The sequence below is a fragment of the Enhydra lutris genome, unplaced genomic scaffold (assembly GCF_002288905.1).
Source record: "Enhydra lutris kenyoni isolate GAN:26980312 unplaced genomic scaffold, ASM228890v2 scaffoldscaffold21, whole genome shotgun sequence".
In the NCBI taxonomy this organism is placed as follows: Eukaryota; Metazoa; Chordata; class Mammalia; order Carnivora; family Mustelidae; genus Enhydra; species Enhydra lutris.
The window spans coordinates 32720021-32733165 of NW_019154105.1; positions in this window are offsets into that span (position 1 = coordinate 32720021).

Sequence of the window (13145 nt, forward strand, 5' to 3'; positions counted from 1 at the left end):
TATATATACATATACATATATATATGTATATGTATATATATATATATATTCTAACTGAAGATTCTTGAAGAATAAATCTGTAAATGTAAAAATTTAAGCTTCCTGACAGGTGGAGAAAAAGATATTTTGGGCTGGCACAAATGATTATGATGAAAGTGAAGCATAATGCAGAAGCTCCCAGATGACAGAGCTAGCAGACAATTTAATTCTAGGGGGAAAAATTGCAACTGCCATACTTCAGTTTGAATGCAACTCTAACAGCATGGATAATTTTTTATACTAAATATTTGAATTCTTCTGGGAATTAATATAATTGCAAATGTTGAAGGAAAAGTTATGATCAACACAGACCCCTAGGAGAGTCCTCATTAATCCCCAATATTCAGTTTTCAAAGTGTAAACCACAGAGGGTCTAGATATATGGTCTTCTGCTGCTCATGCACATATTTTTTGCTAACACTGAAAGTATTTGCTGTTTGTGTACCCAGAAAGTGGTACATCAGGAGATAGTAACAAAAGTCCATTTTCTTTCTCTGTCTGGGCAGCTGATTTGTCCAGTCCCCAAGAGTACATATGCTGAAATGATGTTTGCACAGAGTAGAGTATAATTCTACTACATTCATTTATAGCACTTTAGAGTTTATAGAGCTGTTTCATACATATGATCTTAATGAATTTTCACAGTAAGTTCATGAGATGTTTATGATGTTATTGTAGGCATAAAAAAAATGAGACTCAGGGAGTTTAAATAACTAGCCCCAAAACACACATCTAGAGAGTTACAGGGCCCTGAATACTAACCGATGCATTTTGACAAAATATCCAATGATCTTTCTTCATGAAGCCCCATATTTTGGGTTATATTAAAGACAAGAATTTTGCCTTGGGGTCCTTTTTGCCTTTGTCCACTAGCTCTCTCTCTCTCTCTCTCTCTCATTCTTTCCCTTTCTCCTCTTGTTTCCTCCTTGCACACCTTCCCATGTACCTAGTAGGCCAACGTTGCAGGATATCTTGGATCCTATCAGTGAGAAACTGTTCAAGTTTCCCTTTCTTTAGTAACACTCTGGCCCTGAAACTCCTTCTTGACTTTCAAAGTGTAATGGTGCTGTCGACCCATTCCTGAAAAGCCCAGTTCCCAGCCAATTGAAGTAGCATTCATTAGTCAGTGAGAAAGATTCATACCCACCAGATTTTTCTCATGATTTCTACATTTTAAGTTTAGTTGAGGCTAAAGAGAGACTCGACTTTGGCCATAAATGGACCATACATGTCAGTAATGCCTTGCTTGGTGTCTCCTCTTGCTTCCTTTTCCCTCTTCACTCTATTCTCTGTCTTTTTTTTTTTTTTTTTTAAGATTTTATTTGACAGACAGATCACAAGTAGGCAGAGAGGCAGGCAGAGAGAGAGGAGGAAGCAGGCTCCCCGCTGAGCAGAGAGCCCGACGTGGGGCTCGATCCCAGGACCCCGGGACCATGAACCGAGCCGAAAGCAGAGGCTTTAACCCACTGAGCCACCCAGGCGCCCCTCTATTCTCTGTCTTGACCAGAGATTCTAAACAGGACATCAAAGAACAAGCTCTGCATTGACTTAGTTTATTTTGTTTCCTCCCTGTTCTTCCTTATCTCCTACCTCCCCCTTCTTTCCTACTTCCTTTTTCCTCCTCCTCCTCCTCCTTCTCCTCCTCCTCCTGCTTCTTCTTCTTAGTATTCTTATTCTTATTCTTATTCTCCTCCTCCTCTAACAGAGCCATGTAATCTGAAGTTTGCCATCACCCTCACCCTCCATATCAATTTACATTAAACCAGCTTTACTTATCTATATGATATTTCTGGCTTCTGAAAGTTAGAGTTTGTGACTCCCAATCTAGTTCCCACGTACCCACTTTACCCTCTGTAATCATTCTCCTTCCCTTCTTTACCTCACATTGACAATTGGTCTCCCTGTGTTCTGACTTAATATGCTCAACTTTAAATCTTTGATCCTTAGCTTGCTTTATTTCCTTAGATACAAAGTTCATATTCAACCTCAACTTTGTAATATGGGATTTCTTTAATTAAAAAAAATGAGATATGAAAACATATTTATGGTTTTCAATTCTGGATAGTGGTAGGTAACTTTTATATCAATATTCTATGTATTTTCTGTACCTTAAAACATTTCCCAAAATAAAAACAAAAATTTTACTACTTCTTACTTCCCCAAATCTCTGAGCTTAATCCTTGAATGTAGTCATTAATTGGGTGTCTCCTGAGCTATCCCTTCTTCTTCAGCCCATGCATATCCAATGTTATGTATAATTTTCTCTTCAGGGTAATGAATTATAGCCTGGGATATTTTTTTTTTTTCTGAAGCCAATGTATCTTAATACTATTTCATGGAACAATGCCTCGATCAAAAGTAATATTTTAAGGGTGGAATATTACACATGGCCTGTAGCTCAGAGTTCAAAAGCGGGTCATGTGAAGAGAATCCATGTCTGGGGGAGCACATCTTTATGAGATCAGGAATAAGTACATGTGCTTCTTCACTGTTCTATGGCTCTATAATTTGGTCTCCTGTCTCTGGACTGTAACATTTAAGAGCTGCCATTTTATTGTCTGGCCAGAATGCTTCACATCTTTACACACTTCCCACTTACCTCTTGATCAGTTGTTATGTCTCCACTTAAAAATCACTTTCTCAGGCAGACTTGACCTGAATCCTCAGTCTTGTTTGGGCTGCTTCTATTATTTGCCCCATTTGTAATTATAATTGCTTATTAAATGCCTGTCTTCCCACCAGACAGCAAGCTATGTTGAGACAGAGACCAGATCCACTTAATCCTTGGTACATTTCAGTACCTAGGTCATTGTCAAGTATATGGTGAGTATTAAACAAATGATTGTGAGTGAAGGAGAGAATGAAGCAATAATGGGGTGGAGAGTCAAAACAATTACTGTTTTCCACAGTGTCTATGAACCAGCCAACATCCTTGAATTTTAGCATTCTGTTCCCAACCATTCCGCACATTTAATTTCCTCACCTTTCGCCTGTACTGAGATTCTAAATGAAAGTGTCAGGGGAAATATTCACAAAGGGATGATTGTGATTTTTATAATTATTAATAACTGAGGGCTTTTATGACAGAAGTCTCAGTGTCTTTCCCACAGCTGAAGCCTGAGAAGAAAACACGTAATTCTCAGGAATGTCTGTCTAATAAATCAGACTTCAACAAAGTTAATTAACTGGAAAGCACATGACTTGGAAAACCCCATTAAATGTCTCCTAGATTAAATGCTGATGAGAGGCTGGACCAATACCCATGCTGAATCTCTGACTTTGCTGTCAGTCTTGTAGAATGGAAAAAGTTGACTGCTAGTGGAACCACCTGGTTACACAGTGATAAGGAATATGTTAAAAGCAAATCCTCAAACAAATGGGTTATGAACATATGTCAAAGTTTTATTATCAAGCTTGCCCTAAGGCATAAGGCTCTTAAGAAGTCCATTATCAGTGATTTCTCTTTACTAGAGATATTTCATAGTAAATATAGAAAAAGGGGAATATCTGACTAAAGATAATTAAGAAAAAGGTTAAAGATTGTCTTAGTCACATTGGGTTGCTATTACAAAATACTGTAAGACTGGGGGGACTTATGAACAATAGAAATCTATTTCTCAGTGTTCTGGAGGTAGAGAAATCAAAGATCAAGTCCCCAATAGGTTCATTGTTTGGTGAAAATCTTCTTCTTTCTTCATAAATGGCCCTTTTCTTCCCCATGTATTCACATAGGAGGCAGAGAGAGAAAGTTTCTGTGTTTCTTCTTATAAAAACAGTAACACCATTCATGAGAACTGCGTTCTTATGACCTGATTATCTCCCAAAGATCCCACATCCTAATACCATCACATTGGGAGTTAGGATTTCAACAAATAAATTTTGGGAGGACACAAACATTCAACCCATAACATTCCTCCCAAAATGCATGCCCTTCTCATATGCAAAATACATTCATTTCATCCAACAGCCCCAAAAGACTTAATCCATTCCAATATTAACTCTAAATTCTAAAGCCTGAAATCTCATCAAAATATTATCTAAATCAGATGTGGGTAAGACTGAAGGGACAATTCATCCTAAGGCAAAATTTCTTTCCAGCTGGGAATCTGTAAAACCAAACAATTGTATTTCTCCAAAATACAATAGTGAGCAAGCATAGGATAAACATTCTCATTCCAAAAGGTAGAAATAATGAAGAAGGGGTGGTGGGTCCCAAGCAAGTCCAAAACCTAGTAAAGTAAACTTCAAGTGATCTTAAGACTCAATAATAATTCTTTCTGGATCCATGATCTACTTTCTAATCTTCTCTCCATTGGTCAGTGTTCCCACTAGGGCAGTCATCCAGTCCCCAGAGCTCTGCTAGGTAGGGATCACAACCCCCAGGGCTTTGGGTAGCCTCATTCCCACATCTTTGGGCAGAAATCACCCAAACTTGAAAGCAAGGTCACGGTATCTCCTCCGCAACTCCCTGCCTTTTGAAACAGAAAAGGCAGCACCAGTGATTTCTGAATCACCTTTAGGTTCATTCTTGACTTGTCTTGAAGACTAGCTCCTGACTTCTGCTGATATGTTTGATTAGGTCCATGGCTCATATCCATACTAATCTCTTCATCAAATGGTTGCATGGCCACACCTTCCAAACACAGTATCTCAGTGTTTGCAATATGGATGGGCTGAGAATTTTCTAAATATATAAATTCTGGTTTCTTTTTGTTTAACCATCCTTTCTACATTTTGTTTCTCTCTTCTCACATTTACTATCAGCAATCAGGAAGAAGCAAGCCACTCTTTCAAGACTTTGCTTAGAAATCTCCTCAGCTAAAGATTTAATTGTATCACTAACAAGTTTCTACTTTCCACAGAACACTAGGACATGAACACAATTCAGCCAAGATCTTTGCTGTTTTATAAATGAAGATCTCACCTCCAATTTCAAGTAGCATGTTCCTTATTTCTGGCTGAAGCCTCATCAGAATGACCTTTACCTTCCATATTTCTATCAGCATTCTGTTCTTGATTGCTAAGGCATTCTCTAAGAAGATAGGAATTTTCTCAGCAGCTCTCCTCTCTCCTTTCTGAGCTCTCACCAGAATGGCCTTTAAAAGTCCCTTCACAATAATCTTGGCTTCTAGCAGGCACCTCCCAACTCTTTTGGCCACTACCTATTTCCCAGCTCCAAAGCTGCATCCCAGTTCTGAGGTATTTGCAATAGCAGGACCCCATCTATCCATAACAGTGGGCTGCTGTCTCAAAAATACATGTTCCTGTCTTCTCATTCGCCTTCCAGAGAACAGCAGTCATTGTCAGGAAAGTCCAGGAAAGCCCCAGGAGTATTTATTTGCCCTGGCCCCCTGTGGCTAGTAGTGCAAGTATTTGGTGAGCTAGGGTCTATCTATGGAAAATGTAGAGTAAGCTGGCACAGACAGATTTAAAACCTTGCCCAGGGTGCCTGGGTAGCTCAGTGGGTTAAAGCCTCTGCTTCAGTTCAGGTCATGATCCCAGGGTCCTGGGATCGAGCCATGCATCGGGATCTCTGTTCAGCAGAGAGCTTGCTTTCCTCTCTCTCTCTGCCTACTCATGATCTCTGTCTGTCAAATAAATAAATAAAATCTTTAAAATAATAAATAAAACCTTGCCCAGTATCACAGGGCCATTTACAGGGAGATCGAGTTTGGGAATCGAAGTGTTCATCGTTTTCCCACACTCCACAATTCTATTTACACAGGCAAGCTGTGACAGAGGATCTAGGGCACAGGGAACACAAATGAAGCGCGGGAGGGAACAGAAACAGTACACCAGCACTCCGCTTTCTAGAAAGCATGGATGTGTTGAAAAATTCAAGTTCATAGTCATTTTACAGAAGAAAAATAAAACCATTATCAGGTACTACATTATGTGCCAGGCACTGTGTTAAATGCCTTACCAGAATTAATTTTTTTAGTTCTCTATAACTCCCCTGAGGGATAGGAATTTTAAATTCCCTCATTTTACAAATGATGAACAGACAGCAAAACTTGGCTGCATATTGAAATCATCTGGGGAAGAGGGGGCAAAAGTAGTCTTAGCCCCAGAATTTCTTATTTAACTGCTGTGAGGTGGAGCCATGCAGTAGGAGTTTTTAAGGTGTCCAGGGGGTGATACTCATAAAAGAACAACATTTTAAATTTTTAAATGATTTAATAATTTTTTTTTATTTTTTAATTTTTTTAATTTATTTTCAGCGTAGCAGTATTCATTGTTTTTGCACCACACCCAGTGCTCCATGCAGTCAGTGCCCTCTCCAATACCCACCACCTGGTTCCCCCAACCTCCCACCCCCCCGCCCCTTCAAAACCCTCAGATTGTTTTTCAGAGTCCATAGTCTCTCATGGTTCACCTCCCCTTCCAATTTAAATTAGTGACTCTCTAGAGCCACTAGGTTGAATTTCTAGTCTAAGGTCAATCATGAAGACCTATACTGATCAAATATTTGAACCTAGGTAGCCTGACTAAAAGCACCCACATCCTAACACAATGTTGTTTTGCCTCTATTTAATGTGTATCTTACCACATCTCATACTCACGAAGACCAGTGAAGTCGATAGGTTTAACTCCATTTTACAGATGAACACCTACGTAGAGAGAAATGGAGTAACTTCTCAAGAGACATGGCAAATCAATTGCAGAGGTTGAGTTCACATAACAGACTTTCTGATGTCAAATCTCATAGGCAGTTGCCCTTTGTTATTCATATGTGAACTCTTGGAGCAATGTTCCTGGATTAGAATCTTCACTGTGCACAGTAGAGAGGTAGAAACCACAGAGGATTAAAAATGTACTCATGCCCAGAGGCCAATACTTTTCTCTCTTGCTATTGCGATACAATAATAAGTTCCTGTTGCAATGTACTTTCTCAGACACACAAAGTGGTAAATAATAGTGATACAGAATTAAAAGAATATCTCCTGGGGCACTTGGGTGGCTCAGTGGGTTAAAGCTTCTGCCTTCAGCTCAGGTCATGATCTCAGGGTCCTGGGATCCAACCCAACATCGGGTTCTCTGCTCAGTGGGGAGCCTGCTTCCCCCCACCCCACTCTCTCTCTCTCTGCCTGCCTCTCTGCCTACTTGTGATGTCTGTCTGTCAAATAAATAAATAAAATCTTTAAAAAAATTTTTTTTTAAATCTCCCAAATAAAACTTCAGGTATATGATGCTTAAGTTAATTTTTTGCAAATTGGCCTGATAATCTGGAGTACCATTTACATTATTTCTACGGGAAAATAACAAACTCATAAATGAACTTTTAGGTGACAACTGCAAGGTGGGGGATTGTCTACTCTGTATAAACACCAGATGTTAATATTATAAATGCTAATTTGTGTGTATAAAAAGAGATGTGTTTTCAAAATGTAAATATAAACTGAATTCATCTACTTAGAAATCTCAGATGAATATATCCATTTTTTATCTTTAGAGGCTGGCAGAGTGGCTTTTAAATCTGCACTATAGCATTAAAAATTGTTTCCTTGAATTACATTTCCCTATTCTAAGCAGCTAGCATCTGTCATGCGGCCACATATGGTAGCTTGCTTAGTGAAGTGATAACGAATTATAGTAGGCAGCAACCGCCTGATTCAATTAGTCATCAATCATTTAAAACACATCCAGTTTTGTTTTGACGGCCAGGGCCTTTGCACTAACCAGATAAACAACTGATGTTCCTTGTTTATACTCACAAAACGAAGCTCATCCTCGATTTTTCCTCTTAACTACATACTCTCTCCCCTTCTAGCAAGCTGGCTTCAGTTACTCCAGTCTACTCAAATTTTCCAAAAGACATTCTTTGCTTTTATGTCCGCATCACCCTTCTGCCTCATCCCAAGTCCTACATGCATTGCTCCCTTCCTTGCTTGGAGGACCAGCTTAAACAGCAGGTCTTCCCAAAGCCTGCCATGTGGAATTTCACCACCAAGTCCTCAACATCCCTTTGGCACAGCAGATTGGGCTATGCCACCCTTCTTACCAGAGGTCTCTTTGCCTTCCTTCCATAAATACATGATTGCCTGCTCTGTGCTAAGCACTGAGGTCAGCCAGCACTAGGGAAATAAAAGGAATAAATTCTAGATGCTCCCGGTCAGGGAGAGGATAACAAATGCATAAGGATAATTATTAGAACTATAGGAGGACCAGAATTATGTTTTAATATTTTATTTTATTTATTTTAAAATAAATAATATATCCCTATGTTATAAGAGCTACAAAAAGATAAAATGATGAAAATTCTTCCTTTTACATTTTCTTCCAGTTACTCAGCTCCCCTCTTCAAAAGCAACCAATATTGGGATGGCTGGGTGGTTCAGTCTGTTAAGCCTCTACCTTCCGTGAAGGTCATGATCCCAGGGTCCTGGGATTCAGTCCCGCATTGGGCTTCTTGCTCAGTGGAGAGTCTGTTTCTCTCTCTGCCTCTGCCTGCCACTCTGCCTGCTTGTGCTCTCTCTGTCTCTCTCTGTCTCTCTCTCTGTCTCTCTCTCTCTCTCTGACAAATAAATAAATAAATAAATAAAATATGTTTTAAAAAGGCAACCAATATTAACAGATCCTATATATCCTTCCATGGATATTTCATGAGTATATAAACAAATACTTATGCACACATATATGTAGTATAGGCAAATACATATATGTAGAGTATATACATATATATGTGTGTGTGTATATATAAAATATGTATATATATATATAAAATATATATATAGCATGTTTTCAAAACTTTTATTTTATACAGGCACTATAAAAACCAAAACAAGTTTTCACAGCTTGCCTTTTTTACTTAATTCTGATATTTTGTATATCACCTGACCAGAAAATAAAGAACTTTCTCATTAGCTTTTAAATTTGGATACATACTCTTCCATCATAGGGACAGACCATAATTTATAAAACCAAATCCTAATTGAGGATATTTTGGTTGTTCTCAATCTTTTGCCATTACAACCAGTGTTACAGTGAATAGTCTAATTCATATATTGTGTGTGTACGTATGCACGTGAGTGTTTGTGAAACTATTTCAGTGTGAACAGCCCTGCATAGTGTAAGAATGCTTATTTCTCTGCACTTTTATAACATTTACCAAGCTTTTTATCTCCGCCAATCTGATACGGGGGAAAAAAAATCCCAGTATCTCCTTTTAGTTTGCATTTTTTTTAATATAAGTGAGATTTAATCTCTTTGCAAGTTCAAGTTCCTCTTCTGTGAGTTTTATGGATATATTTGTTCCCAGGTTTCCTATCAAGTTGTTGTTTCTTATTGATTTATAGGAGCACTATAAATCAAAGAAATTAACCTTATGTGAAGTGAGCTGCATATGTTTTACCCTCAGTTAATAATTTGTCTTTTGAATTTGCCTTGCAGAAATTTATAAAGCTAAATTTATCAATTTCAGAATAGCTAAGAACTTTCAACTTGTAATATAAAACACAAAAGCCTTAACTGAACTTTTGAAAGTCTATTTGGCTTTCTAGTTAGAGGAAAGAAGAGAAAGTATGGTTTGTTTCTTTTTGTTTCATTCCTATATTCCAATTACATATACTACAGGGGCATATGCTGAGACTAATTATGCTACTTTAAGAAGCAGCTGTCTAGGGTGCCTGGGTGGCTCAATGGGTTAAGCCTCTGCCTTTGGCTAAGGTCATGATCTCAGGGTCCTAGGATCAGGCTCTCTGCTCAGTGGGGAGCCTGCTTCCTCCTCTCTGTCTCTGCCTGCCTCTCTGCCTACTTGTGATCTCTGTCAAATAAATAGATAAAATCTTTTAAAAAACAGCCATCTAATACATGTTGTTTCAGTTATTAATGCTGCAAAGCAAAGTATGCCAAAACTCAATGCATGAAACCACCATTTGTTATGCTCATGAATTCTTTGAGTCAAGAATTCAGACAGGACATACTAAGAATGAATTATCTCTGCCATAGGATGTCCAGGATGTCTCAGACCTGCTGCAGTCTCAAAGCTGGGGTCTGGAATTATAGTACAAAGGCTCAGTTTAACACAGGATGCTGGTGGGAGGCAGAGATTAGCTGGAACTGTCATCCTAAACACCTTTCTATGGCACCTTCGTGTTGCCTGGGCTTCCTCCAAATAATGAGGTTTGGGTTCCAAGCACCCTCACGGAAAGAGAGAGCCAGGTTGAAACTATATCATAAGACACCCAGCATCACTCCTGCTGTACTCCATTGTCAGAGCATTCAACCTGCTCAGATTCAAAGGGAGAGAAAACAGACTTTGCCTCTTACCATTACTCTTCCAATGGCAAGGCTCACTGATGATAATGCTTTGAGCTTTTTGAAAAACACAGTCAGTCATCCCTGGTCAAGTGTATGTCCTGTACATCTTCTGTCCAAAGAAGACATCGGTCTTAGTCTAAGAGGCAGGATTCACCTGTGGGATTCATTGGATTATAGGATTAGGTCTGACTTTCCTGTTGCAACAGGTAAAGAATGAATCATCCTGTAAACTGTAGAGCAGGTTCCTGCTCCCTTTCTAGTGTTCAAATCTGGTTACTGGGTTGCTTGTCTCCTCTGTCAAACATCTCAGGGTAATGCCAGCAGAAACAAAAAAGAGTCAGTTCTTGCTTATCTGGGAATATTGCTACCCACCCACCCTACCCCATTCCCACCTTCTGCTGGTGATTTTTGTTCATTATTCTTTTTATCAAATAATGGGAAAGACAAGATGAAAAATTCCTATCAGCCCATTTGAGGATGCATTAGTCACTCTGGTAAAGTCAGTGTTAAGAGAAAAGAAAGAAAAGAAGGAAGGAAGAAAAACATGCTATTTACTAAAGGCAGAGTATGCAGATTATCTCTGGGTTTCAATTACCCATATTTGTTTTCTTTTGCTCTGATTAGCATCATTGATTAATTCTATTTTTTAAAAGAATTTCCTATAAAATCTCAATCATTCCATATGGAACGTATCTTGCTCAGTTAAACTAGTCAATGCAGCATTTCCTTTGACTAACATCTACAGAGATATTTTAAATAGAAAAACAAAACAAAATAAAACCATTGATTATCACTATGGTTTTTCACTCAACAGGGCTAGCTAGCACATTAAATACAAAAACAGAAATCACACATGTCACAAATTGAGTAGCTAAGGTATAAGGTCTATCTGATCTTTGTACCAGATCAGGATAGGAAGTGAAGACAATTATTCAAGGTGGGACAAAGAACTACCAAGAGCAATTGTCTTGATTCCATAAAAGGCCATCTAGATGGTACAAAAGCAGCACCCAAGAGATGCCAATGTATGGAGTTGTTTCAGAGACTGACAGAGGTAGTCAGCTGATGGGATAAGATAGAAGGGATTTCAAAACATAGAACTGTGACGGTCATTTTAGACAATGTCTATAATGCAGCAGGCAGCAAAAGGCAGAATCAGAAAGGCAAGACCTCATGTCCCAAAGGGGTACCAGCAATTGTTTCCCAAGTAAACACAGATCTCAGTAAAAAAAATATAATAATAATAATAATAATAATAATAATGGCTGTATTCTATGACTTGGTAGAGGTGATAGGTTTGTATTAGCAGAAGAAGCTAGCCTAAAATAGCAAGCACCTAGAAAAAAGTCAGATTCTGCTAATTGTGGATGTAGGTTGTTGAGATCAGACAGCGAATTTATGAAATGCTGTTTTGGACACACAGAAGAGGAGATTTAGGCAAAAATCCAGTAACCCAAAAGGAAGCATTGGTCTGTAGGCTTCCAGACATGCATATGATTTAACTTCATGTTCTCCTCCATTATTTAGAAAAGGTTACTTTTACAATTTTATTTTGCTCCTTTGCAGATTGGCTTAAGAATGTAGGAAGAAAGAAAGAAAGAAAGAAAGAAAATGTAGAAAGATCCAAATCTAAGTTGAATACAGGATTCAAGAGAAGCCAAGAAAAGACAGAACCCAAGAAAATGACACAACAGCAGACTATATATTTTAAAAGACATTTAACACTAAGAAGGATTCTGACATCTGATGCGGATGTAGTTTGCCTTCTAATATGTTATCATTTTCATCAAGCCTTCTGAAAAGATTCGATTCTTCTTGACTTTTTTCAATATTTCCGTGCTTATTGGAAGGGTAAGTAGGATGCAACTCTGTGACAGAACTGTCACTTTGGACTTTACAAAGAACCACCACATAATGTTTTACAGCATCCTCCTAGTAACGGGTGAGGATAATTGGATACTACCCTCCAAGCAATGAGAGCACCCTGACATCTGATTTTACATTTTGTGCCCTTTTAATAACAAAGGAGACCATTACAAAGTCCCTTGTGCTGCCCTGAGCATGATTTAAATCTCCTGGAAAACTTAATTACAGCTTTTTACACTGATTTTGTCTTACAAAATCCAAATCAATTCACGTTTCAGTTTTAAGATTAACACTTAGCTCTGATCTCGAGTATCATTTTATCCCCTTCTCTCTAAGCATTCCTTCTCAAATACAGAAAAGTGATGATAGTTTCCAAATGTTATCTTGTATCAATGAGTACATAGAAAAATAATAATACATATATATATATATATTTATACACACACACATATACACATACATATACAGATTTGCACATAGATATACATACATATACACATATATATCATATGTTATTTGAGCAGCATACGGTGCTTTTCTGGAGGCCAGCAGCTTTCTAGTCTTCATACTACATTTTATGAAGCAGAGATATCTCTGAAATGATAACGACAAGACACATCTGTGGAGGACTTACACACTGGGCACTGTGTAAGATTTTTAATATATAATACATCTACATATTTCATTTGTATGCATAAGATTTCATCATCCCACCTGCCCTTGCTACAGGGCTGCTGCTTTGCCCCTCTTGCTCCCCTCCCCCCTCCTTCTGAAAGGTAGTGGTGACTGTGCTTATCTTGCCCTCTCTACAAACAAGACATCAAATTGTAGGTTGGGAGAGTGTGAGACAGATCGTTTCCCATTGATTCCCTCGTCATCAAATCCAGAAGACCTGGGCTTGGGGAGCTGAGACCCGACAGACATATTTCACGAGTCTCTTACATGCTGCCACCTGGCTTAAAGACCCAAGTATAGGACGT